The sequence below is a fragment of the Platalea leucorodia genome (assembly GCF_965183815.1).
Source record: "Platalea leucorodia genome assembly, chromosome: 3".
Taxonomy (NCBI): domain Eukaryota; kingdom Metazoa; phylum Chordata; class Aves; order Pelecaniformes; family Threskiornithidae; genus Platalea; species Platalea leucorodia.
Genome location: NC_138825.1, coordinates 71,297,234 through 71,309,967, shown reverse-complemented (window position 1 = coordinate 71,309,967; position 12,734 = coordinate 71,297,234).

Here is a 12,734-nt window from a genome sequence, read left to right as displayed (position 1 = left end):
GAGGCATAAAAAAAGGACTGGGGGAATTTTATTAAATTGTATGTCTCAAGAGAAAAGGAAGACAGAATTGTTCAGATATCTGACAAAATGCTTTGGAACACAGGAACAATTGTAAGCATGAGTTGAATGCAAACTATACAAGTTGAAAAGGAAATACTGTATGATCTCTAAAAAACTTTCCATAGACTTTTTTTTTTTCACACATATTTTCACTTACTAATTCAAGACAGAACTATAAGTGAAAGCTTGGAAATACAGTGCAAAAGAGGATTCTCACAACATTTTCCAGGCAGCTACCAGGACAGAAAGGGAGGTCTCTGGGAAAGCTTGTACTTAGAGGAATTCAGATCAAAGAGATGAGGATATATAGTCACCAGCTTTGAACTTCCACATGCTTTTCTGAGCCCAATTTGCCAGCTTTTGGAGGGCCAAGCAACATACTTGAGAACAGCAATACAGAAGAAGAAAGAGAATTCACAAGGGAAAAGTGCACAGATGCTGAACAGAGCATACTGGAGGATGGAAAAGAAAAGACCAATAAAATATAATTACTCCACTTAAGTTTGGTTCTTTTATGAATGTCTCAACACTGTATGTACATATTCTAGCCCTTACATTATGGTTCTTTGCTTTCACTTACTGTTGATTTTCTGAAGCAGGTATAAATGAAGTAATAACTGTATACAGCAATATAAAGGTGGCTGTAAGGGCAGAGCTATAAATCTGAAATCAGACTGTTTTGTCACTAAACCATTTAAAGCAATAGAAGACATAACCTGAATGTTGAACTGAACTTGTATTGGAGGATCACAAATGGAAAAGGAAGAGTTTGGGAGATTAAAACTGGATGACCTGAGTACTTGGGGGAAAAATGTAGGAAGAATATATGATGTGTGTGTGAGAGTATCCAGAATATTCTCTGTTAAACTGCTGTCAAATTTTAAATTTAGAAAGAGAAAGAATTTCTTTGCATGAATACTTGAAAAATATAACTATATATTACAGACTTAATATCTGACAGGCTGCTGATTAACAGCTATGACAGTGCCTTCCTTCCAAAGATAACCTGAGCCAAAGAAATGTAACTGTTTCTTTAAAAGCCGAGGAGAAAGTTAATGAGTCTTTCATATCCTTGAAAACATAAATCTTAAGATGCCAGGATCAAATGATGTGATTCTTAATTGAGCAAATCTCCCATGTATATGCCTTATGATCAATCATGAACCCAACACATGAGCAATCACCACTTAATGATGCAAAATCTGTCTCTGGGCAAGTTTGAACTCTGGGGGGGGAATGGTATGGATACATCAACATTCCTCCCAAGAAGGTGTTTTGGACAAACTCCAGCTTGGCAGGTGTTACACCACACTTGCTATCTGATGAATACAATAATTATAAAATGACCACCCTTTACATAAGAACATTAATGGTCCATGTGTAAGAATAGCCTGGATGGATAAGTAAAAGTTTATTCACATGAATAATGTTAGTTATAAAACCAGACACAGACTAGGACTTTCCACATAAACAGTCAACTAAAGAAACAGGTTGCAGTGACTCCTTTCTTCTAGTCCAATTGCTTATTGAGTGCAGTAGTCTCCATGCAAGCCTCCGCAAAAATAACTAAATCAAGTTAACTCATATTACTTAATAATATTGCTATTCTGCATAATAGCTGCAGCATTTAATATAATCTTATGTTTTATTCAGATATAAAACTGTGATTTCCAGTAAACTATTCTGTAATAGGATAGGTTGAAACATACAAATCTACAGGTGGAAATTACAGAATCAATCTCTCAAAATCAGGATGCCTTCTTCATCTTTAAAATTCTTTTTTTCTGGGCTTTTTTCTCTTCATGAGTGACTACGTAGCTACATGATGACTCACAGTGTGCCTGATACTCAACTGTAAGTGGTTCTGGGACCTGTTAGTCATCTGCATGATGCATTTCCTGCAAAGAAGAATGTGTCCTCTGGCAAGGATGGCACACTGGTTAAACACCAAAGAGAAAAGCAGTATGCTGTTTCCAATAACACTTGATAAAAATGCTTGATAAAAGTGTATGTGTATAATGGTCTATCCATCCCAACCCCATATCCATCCATGATTAAACCTTTTATGAGAAGTTATGCATCTGGCCAACATCCTGTACAGTAGTGAGTAGTTTCCTTTTGGCTTTTTACCAAAAATAATAACCCATATACAAACTGAATGAAAACTATTCTAAGAGTCAATTGCCCCAAACTGAAAATTGGAATTAATACCATTTCTCATACAGATTTCAGGAACTTCACATCCCATCTTTGAACTCTCAGGAAGGCAGAATCATTTTCCACTAAGTATTTTCTCATGATTGTTCAGAAAACAGTACATCGAAATTCCAGACACCTTTTCTTGCTGAAGTCAACAATATTTCATTTGTCTTGCAAGTCTCACTGGAAATTAAAAAGAAAGATCCTGGTTGCTATGGTCAGAGGTTAGCACACTATGTGAGATGTTATATGAGAAAAACAACTTCCTTCCCCAAACAGTGTCATGAGTCCAGTTTATAGAAGATGAGATGTGATTTTAGAAGCGGCACCAATTTTCAAGATACAAGAGCAAAGAACCGCTCTGTCCTGTATGAGCCCCTTCTTTCCTTTTGTCAAATAAAGTCATTCCAAGTTCTGCAAATGCTGTTGAGTTGTGATTCTTTCCTTGACATTTAGCGTCAGGGAGTAAGAAAATTCATTGGTGCTGTATATACTGAGAACACTTTAACTTTGGATGATTTTATAATGTTTACTGAAGACAAAGATCCAAAGCATCCAAGTTGATATTATATCAGAGGGCCTTTGATCACTTCCAAAGATGGTTTCAAAAGGGTGGGCATAAGACCGACAGCAAGCACCAGAGCCTTCAATGAATGGCATGCCACACGTCAAGAAGCACGCTCCTGCTGTAATTTAGAGCACAACTTTGCTGGCTAGTAATGAAAGAATTTATGTTACCGATTAGTCTGTGACTCTGGCCAGTCTCAAAGGCCAATTTTTGCATGGGGAGAATAGTCTAGGCAATCTGTGCCAATGGAGAAAGACAGACTCCACTGGAGCGAAATCCAGGGTTCCTACTTGGTCTCCTTTAAGAAGGGCCTTTTTCTACCTTTTACTTAGTACAAAGGGAGTCTAGGAAAATGTCCTTTCTTTTCCACCCTCCTTCAGTTATCAACCAGAATATTATCAGTCTCTGGCCTGATCAAGATATTTACACAGACAAGCAATGCCTCCTGCTTTACCCTACCATCATCTTATATTTGGCTGATCAAAGCATGGCAGAGCAATGCCTGTGCACCTGCTTATTTCCATTCTGTAGTTATTTCTGTTCTGCAAATAAATTCCCCTAACAGTTACTCACAGGCCAGAAATGTTCTGGCTTAGGCCAATAGGAAACTGTGATAGCTCCTTGAAGCAGAGGACCTGAGCTACTATCTAAGAAGACCTCAGAGCCTTCCAAGTCATTACCTCTGACCCCAGAGCCTTTCTTTCTTACCTGTAACTGGTCTGATTTATGACCTTAATAAGGACTATGCAAAATCTATCCAAAATCTATCATTAAGATATCTATATTCATCATGGTAGTCTCACCTCCAGAGCTTTTTCACTTTACTGAAACACAAACGTTTGAAAACAATGTTAAACAGACATACCCGGGTGTTTTAAGCTCTCCCTTAAACCAGCTTCCTATCACCATTTACCATAGCTCATCTTATTCTCCAACGTAGCTTTTCTTACATTTGAAACAACAGAAATACATTTCTAGTTGATATCAGATTTCCATCTCCTGGGATTATGTTGTCAGGAGACAACAGATGAACCATCCCATTTTCTTACTGTGCATGGCTGAAGTACCACAGACACCTGAAGGGACCTTTACTTTGAGATAATTAAATTAATGTCAGTCATTTATAGACTGGACCTGACTTCCTATGAGAATCTAGAAGAAATCCAAGCTAGCATTTTGGGCAGCATCTGGCAATGGCTTAAATAAATTAAATAAATAGGAAGCTTCCTGTAAATAAATAGTATTGATTGATTTCTTTATGTTTCATTGTAAGTGCTATAATATAAAATATTATTCCAATAAGTCCTACAGCAGGATTTCAACCTTATCAAAACTGTTTTTCAGTTTTTCTTATGAAACAAGTGGTTTAAGTCAGTGTTGCTTCCCAGAATGAACGGACTTTTGACAAATAGACATTTTTGGTGGAAAAAATGTTCTCTTGGAAACCATGCAAACAATTCTACATGCAATCTTGTAACATGTTTCCTAAGTCCCAGTCCTCTCCCATATCGGTCAGCAATTTTTTATCACTACAGCAGAACTGGTAGAGTTGCACTTCGTGCACAAGGTAAAAACCTTTTGAAAACTGCCTAAAGTGCATGAGCCCTACTTTTCTGATCTCAAGATGAAAGGCAGCCCCTTGTTTCATAGGTAGTGTTATTTCTACTGCTGGCATCCCGTCAACCACAGGAATGTGTGGCACACAAAGCAAATAAGTTACAAGCATATCTAAACACCACCTTCTGCCTCCCCTCATTGTTATGAGAGTGGATTGTATTATACTCTGCTCTCCTTTGATGAGACAGATTTTGCTCTTCATGCCAAAAAGCTTGTTTTGAACAGAAAATAGAAGTAAAAGCACATTTTTAATAAAAGCAAGATTCTGCATGTTGGTGTTGGAAGTTACAGTAAAACAAAAATCTCTTGTATAACAAGTTAGTGCTAGATCCGTAGAGGTGGAGGAGAGGGACTGAACTGCAGCGGGGTGGGACTGGAGCCATCCTGTGACGCAGTACTGAGAGCGCCAGGATGAATCTCTGCCGGGACGACCCAGGCCTGGCACTTCATCTTTTGCAGAACTCTCAGCCTCTCCTAAAAAGGCTGTTATTTTGGGGCACTTTGCCTTGAAAGATAACTTGCATTCTGGTCTCCCTTAGAGCAAGTGTATAAGGGAGATGATAGAGGCAAGACCCCAGCCCTAATTTAGCACATGTCTGTGTGAAGCTGACTCTGTATCCAACCAGATGGTGTGTTTAACTTGAAGCATCCCTCTGACATGTGTTACACAATGTCCACTGGAGCCAACTTGAATGCTTGGCTTAAGACAAGCACCCCACATAGAAATACTGCTTTCTTACACTCCTACTGGGCAGAAAGAGAAATGGAAATATGACCAGATCCTTTCACATATTTACTTTTAAAGGGAGGGATGAAAAACCTCCATCATCCAAGCATTGTGTGTATAATACCTACAGGCAGTAACATCCTCTTTCCAGGAAAGCTTGATAAGTTATCAAGATTTTTCCTTTAAATCCCACTGAGAGATACTTTATTTAGCAGATATTAGCTATTGGTTAAGAAGGTTAGCAAAAGACCAGATGTGAAGATGAAAAAAATTTGCAACACTTGAGTACATGAGCAAAGCTGTGTCAGCTACCATAACTGTTGTTTTATAAGCTATGCAATGTTAAAAAGTATAATGATACAAAGAAGAAAAGGAAAGCCTGTCTCTAGAACCAGCTTTGCTATTTATAGGGCCTGGCTCCTCTATCAAGAGATACAAGTTAGGAATATACTCTAGTATCTTCTGATCAATACTTCAGCTAAAGTAAAGTTGACTAATTCTGTCCTGATTTTCACCCGCTAAGACTCTGGCCTGCTGGGCTTTCAGAGACCTGTCTGAAAGACAAATCAACCTGACAGTAGTACTGTGTATATAAACTTCTTGTAGCATATCAGTGACATCTGCCAGAGCTTTCCTTAGCAGAGAGGTACATAATGCAAAGGTTGTTGAGATGCATGGTGACAACAGAACAGAATTTTCCATGTGAGAAAAGTTCTTCTTTTATTTATTAAACCTAAGTAGAAACAAGGAAGATGCATCTGTGTTTAAACAGCTGAAGTTTACAATAGTAAGGTACATTTGGAGCAGAAGTTCTTTCCCAATGCAGTTCTGAAGGACCAAACATATTTGGAAATGTCTAGCAAGAACCCTTCTCAACTAAATCATTCATCTGCTCTAATTCATAGCACCCATTGGATGACGCTATTACCCAGCTCTGTGCCATTAATATGAGACCTTGTTGCCTCTTGCCAGGAAGGTTAAAGAGTGGGAGAGGTAAAAGTGTAAGGAAGAAGGGTATACCTCTTTCCTGCAACCAGACACTAAGTGCTACTTTTGGAGCTACTTTTCCATAGCTTAGCTTTCAGTTCCAGCTGATTGTGAAGTGGTACATACTGACAAATTCTTTTCTGCACTAAACATCTGCTAAAATGTGACAAAATTAATTCAGCAGCTGAGTTCACTGCTTCAGGGAGAAGATGGAATATTCTGCTAGCCCACCCTCCCCCATGTATGCTGCTAATGACAATAGAAGAGTTCCTTGTCAGCTCTAAAACTTGATTTCAATGATGCCCATATCATGACCCTCTGTCCTGGTTTCAGCTGGGATAGAGTTAATTTTCGTCTTGGTAGCCGGTATGGGGCTGTGTTTTGGGTTTAGGATGAGAACAATGTCGATGATACACTGATGCTTTGGTTCTTGCTAAGTGGTGCTAAGCTGCCTCTGAATAGGTGCTAAGTGGCGCTCACACTGGTCAAGGACTTTTCAGCTTCCCCTGCTCTGCCGGGTGCACAAGAAGCTGGGAGGGGGCACAGCCGGGGGGAGGGCTGACCCAGACTGGCCCAAGGGCTATTCCATACCATATGACGTCATGCTCAGTATATAAGCTGGGGGAAGAAGAAGGAAGGAGGGGGACATTGGGTATGATGGTGTTTGTCCTCCCAAGTAACCATTACGCGTGATGGAGCCCTGCTTTCCTGGAGGTGGCTGAACACCTGCCTGCCGATGGGAAGTAGTGAATGAATTCCTTGTTCTGTTTTGTTTGCGTGCACGTTTTTGCTTTGCCTATTTAACTGCTCTATTTCATTTTACTTCAATTATTAAACTGTTCTTATCTCAACCCACGAGTTTCCTCCCTTTTACCCTTCTGATTCTCTCCCCCATCCCACTGGTGGGGAGTGAGCGAGCGGCTGCGTGGTGCTTAGTTGCTGGCTGGGGTTAAACCACGACACCCTCATACGTGGTCCTTCCTTATTGGAAAATTAGGGGAAATTATCTTTTTGGCATAGAAGGTTATCTTCAGGCTGGAAGAAAGACTTAGGTACAGGCGAAGCCAATAAAATATCTTGTCCAGCCAATTAGCTTTCTCTTCAAGGTGAAAAAAGGCTGACGGGTATCAGGTTAAGCAAGTTCCTATTGTTAAATGGGTTAGTGGTTAGCCTTTCACTGCTTGTCTAAGCAGACAAAAGAAGTGATTTCATACAGAGAAGTCCAAACCTGTGAGACTGCCAGCTTCATTTCACAGACTTGGTTATTTCAAGTGATTTTTAAGAAATGTTTGAGAAACCTTTTTCGACCAGGATATCAACCTTCTGATATGTTTGTTAAAAACATGTTTAAGAATAGATTTTCAAAGTAGAGCACACTGGAATTTTGAGTGCACATGCCAGTTATTATGTGCACAGGTGCCTGGTTTGCTTAAGCATATGGCAAATGCCAAAGTATTTCTTTTACAGAGCATTTTTTGCATCCTCTGTTTTTAATTGACTCTTATGTTTGCTCATGCAGTTCAGTTATTCGAATGCACGGATCAAACCATTAGATTGAATGGACTTGAACAAAGAACTAGTTTACCTGTCCTATGGTAATTATCAAGAGTTAAAAAAATTTCACATTCTTTCTCAGGACAAACCCAAGATTTTCCAATTTTTTTGTTCATTAAATAATCCCCAACTGTCTTAACCTAAATATCCTTAGGGCACTTAGCTGAAATACCAGGGATCAACACTTTATTCAGCCTAGTTCAGCAAAAGAACTGGAGCACCAATATTTCAGGTAGGTAATTCAGAGGAGGGGAGAGGAGATGACTTAATGTCTCTCTGATTTCTCCCAATCTGTATATACAATTGATCACTCATTATTGAAGGGAATAAAAAAAATGCTCTTAGCAAGTCACAGAGTCAGAGTTGCTTGCTCACTCATCCAGTAGATATTTACTCAATCAAGGTGCAAAAGCCCGAGCAACAGATGCTATCCCTCATTAGGGTGTGAAAGATCAAAGCTCAAGCCCCTGTTCCAGCCTGCAAAGCAGAACAGCCACAGCAGGTTAATGAAAGAGCCCACCCATCACAGCCACCCAGGAACATTCAGTATGAGTGACTGAGAGTCAAATCCTTGCACCAAATCCACCACAACAAAAATCTTGACTGCTGTTTGCTATATCTTAGTGAACGTCTTAATAGCTGTGTATTAGATCTTCTCAGGCATCTCTCTCTGAACAGAAATCCCATTTTTGTCAAAACTATATGTGTGTCTCCACAGAAAATTACATTCATCTTGACAAGATATTTTGTCAGAAAATTTCTGGCCATCTTTAGCTCAATTGACAAAAGTCCAGCTATTTATTGTGTCTTCTTTTCAGTCCCACTTTTCTGGCCTTAATAATTCCTCTCTGACACCAAGGTCCTCCATTTCATTTTGCCTTTCTACTGTTACCATATTCTGCAGGCTTCATTCATCGTCCTCCCTTTTACTTAGTAAGCAGCAGAGGACAATAGTGTCTCCATTATTAACTGATTTTGTTTCAGGATATTTCTAATGCTGCTTTTTCTATAATAAAGCAACTAAATTAAAAATAAAATGTAAAAATAAATGTTCACTCTTTTATTCACAGGTCTTGGACAATAAATCACTTGCAGATTCCAAGCGTGACAGGAGTCTTAGTCTCTTGTACCCAAACGTTCTTAGAAGTTCAAAACCTCCTAATGATACCAACCTTTTTCTAGGAACTGACTCAAGGATTTTCAATAGATTTGAGATTTTATCCATGCTAAATCCTATCATGTGGTCCTGAGATTGTTTTCACTACCAGATTATGGCATGAGAGAGATCAGATGACTTAGGGCCCATGCTTTCAGCACAGTCCTAATTCTTCAAGGAAGACCTCCAAGAAAATCTCCCCTCCCGTCTCCTCGACTGTAGATTTTACTTTGTAGAGTGCTATACTTTCCATGGGATATTTCTGGAAACTGTTGATTTTTGGTTTAGCCCATTTCTGGATTTACTTAAGGCTCAGTTCTTAATGATATATACATACCTTTAATGAAAATATAATTTAAGAATCCAATAACATAAGAACAGGGAATGAAGAGAGCAGGGTTCACATTACTGCCTTTGTTCACATTAAGTAGATGTGCCAGTCCTCTGATTCCTCAGGAAGTCTTATATAAATCTTTCAGCCCTTTATACTTTATTCCCTTAGACAACTGCCCAAATTTAGTAGTACAAAGAATTGGTTGGGAAAAAAGCACACTGTGTCCTGCCCGCTTCACTTTATCTCCCGGGTCTTCTTAGGCTCCTCCGGTGGACTCCCAAGTGCACAGCTGGCAAAAGCCATTGTTCTGCCTTCTGCAAATCGATCGCTGCCCTCTTGAACAGCAGAGATTACATTTTTCTCATATTTACTTAACAGAAAGACCTTTCAATGAAACAACATCTTTTTAAACCACCCAAAAAAATAAACTGTGAGCAAAATCCAACTTTTGCTGATGCCAAGGTGAAAAAAAGTTAATTGCCTTAAAATATACTTTTCTCACATCCCCCTAACATCTTGTTGTGACTAACCATTTACAAAGTAACACTTCTGTGAAGTTCAAAACCAATTCTTTGCCTATGCAACAGCAGGACAAATTCTAATCACACACACACGCAAATTTACATTACATCTAAAGGTAACGTACATAAACTTTGGGACATTGGAAGATTTAGCAGGCTCCAGAAGTTCAACCGGCCTGCCATTTGAAAATTGAGTCTCTAAACATAAGTAGATACTTTTAGTGGGTCAGACACAGACAAAAAATGTTTATTATGTCTGTCTTAGGCACAATTTTTGTTGTTCTAGATGATCTTTTCCTGTTTTCTATGTTAAAACAACAATCCAGCTTCTGCCCTTGCAGATATGCATGCAGTTTCACGAAAAGCCAATACAAATTGTGGTTTGTGTATTTCAGAACAGGTTCTCAGCCTTAAATTGGGCTTTGGAGGGGTTTTGGATGGGGAAATATTTTTATGGTGATACAATTGTTTGTGATTCTTCTCTGTGTGTTCCCGCTATGAAAACTTCATAGGTGTCTAATTTTAGACTCCCGAAAACAATCATTTAAAAAAAGATTTTAAAGTACCATCTTTATTTGAGTGTGTAGGAAATAGGAAGCACCAGAAACACACACAATAATTTAAATTCCTGTTAGGCTTTTGCAAGTGTAAGGATGGAACAATCCATTCCAGATATCTGATAGTTTATCATCATTGTTTGGACACATAGTGCAGAACTGGTGCCTGGAAAATTATATAAGGTCTATAAAGTTTGGACTTAGGCATGTGATCTACCAAGCATTCATGTCACAGAAAAAAATCCTATAGGGTTTAGCAGCATTTAGGTCATGTCCCTGCTCACTCTAAGAGAGCATGGAAATTTTAATTAGTCTTTCTGAGGCTCTTATGTTGGATTCTGTTCTCTCAGTTAGGTTCATGACTTTGATCCCATCACTTTTGAGCTCCCCAGTGGTAAAATCTTAACCAACATTTTTTAAATAGAATGCAGGTAAGGTTTTTGCCGGTCAAAGATGCCACATCATTCTACATAGTTTTTCTTTTGCTTTGGTTAAGGAGTTGTACTGGATGTAACCTGATTTCAATAAACATTCCTTTATGGGGCAGACATGTTCCACAGTGCCAGTTAGTTGGGGTTAAACAAGGTAGAAAGGGAAGAATTTGCCAGCTGTGTTTAAGGTAAACAGAATGCCTCCATTTTTTTTTTTTTTTTAAATAAAATGTACTTTAAAGTTTAATTTAGAATAATGTAACTGGCAAGCAGTATAAGAGTTTAAAAAGTTCTAAAAGATCTGGGGTTTTGGGGGTGTTTTTTGCCAAGAACATAACAAGGACAAAAAGGGAGGAGAGACCTCTCACAGTTCAAAGATAAGAACAGATAATCATATTTTGATATGTAAAGTAATAAATATAATTACCAGCTTGCCATTGGCAATGTTAACTTTTCAGAGAGAGGAATAATAGTCAGAACTTCATCATGCTGCAAATAATAATCTAGACGAGTTTCCTTTAAGTTTTGCAGAGCCAGTGAAGAATTATTAGAGCAAAAAACACTAATACCGAACACAAACTGTGCTAATAGCTAGCCTTGTATACATCTCAAAGTCATTGCAAAATCTTAATGTCAAGAACTAAGAACACAGGCTCTCAGCCAACAATTCTTGTTCATGGACAAGTCTTTATCATCATGCAAACATCCTCGTTGAACTCAAATTTTAATCATTTGCAGAGGTGAACACAGGATTTTTCTTCCATGAACAGCACACTTCCTTCTACGTACTGTATCCAGGATACCATCTGGTGCTACCGTGATATCAGGGTCACAGAAGATGTGAAAAATTATTTAAAAGGATGAGACTTGGGACCTTAGGTGAAATTTTAGAAGTGTATCACCCATTTGGTAAAAGAATCTAATAAATGGGAAATAATTTCTTCTTCAAAGTTTCTGGAATAATCCATGCACTTATATCCATTGCATGTCATACTATACCCATGATCCTCAGACTTGTCCAATTGCATGTTTTTTCTGCTTGTTTTAACGTAAAGCTGGGACTGTGGCCTGACCCTCTCATTCTTGTTGCACTTATGCTATTTCTGCCCCCAAAAGTTATTCCTGAGATTGATATTCAACATAATTCTGCTTATGTAAAGAGATACATTTTTGTGGCGTAAATGTGGTAAATGCCAATTCGACTGCTTTTAATTATTCAAGAGTGAAAATATGGTGCTAAGATATGTTTTAAATGCTTTATGAGGTATTCAAATTACTTAGAAATTGCTTGATTTTTGAAATTGTAGGAGCTTAGCTCTCAGTAAGAATCAATGCATTTCCAGCCACTGCAGATATTTAGATTTTAAATAATGAAATGTTTAGATATCTTATGACATATAGAATGACTATTGATATATGCAATCAGACACCATAGTTTGCTTTTTTCTGTATTTTTGGAGTTGGGCAAAATGGAAAAATTAGATTCAGTACTGTGGCTATGTATTTAAATACATAAAAATGAAATCATGGGTTGTGTATCTACATGTGTTGTAGATTGTTCCTCCTATACATAGATATGGATACAATTAAGTCATATAAATCACTACATATGTACATTGGCTCCATGGCTTTCAAATTAACATTTTGCTCTTACATTCTCAGTCACATTAGTAGTGTTACAGAGGGACTCTTAAATTTGCTTTCCATTAACTTTTAAACATTCATAGATAGGTTATTTGTTATCCATCCTTTCCTGACAGGGTTTATTTAAATAAAGATGGAGAAAAGAACACTGCTTTGTTTTATTATATACCTGTTGAAAGTGACTTTATTCTCAAGACAGTAAGGTCAGAACATATTAATTTCCATGAATTCAAATGTGGACAGCCATTATCCTGAAATATAAATACAATGGAGTAACATGAACTTCATTGCAAAAACACTTCCTGGGGCATCTGTTTAATCCACAGCCAAATGATAAACAGTCCTCTCAGGAAGACCTGTCCCTTTGCCCAGTGGAGTC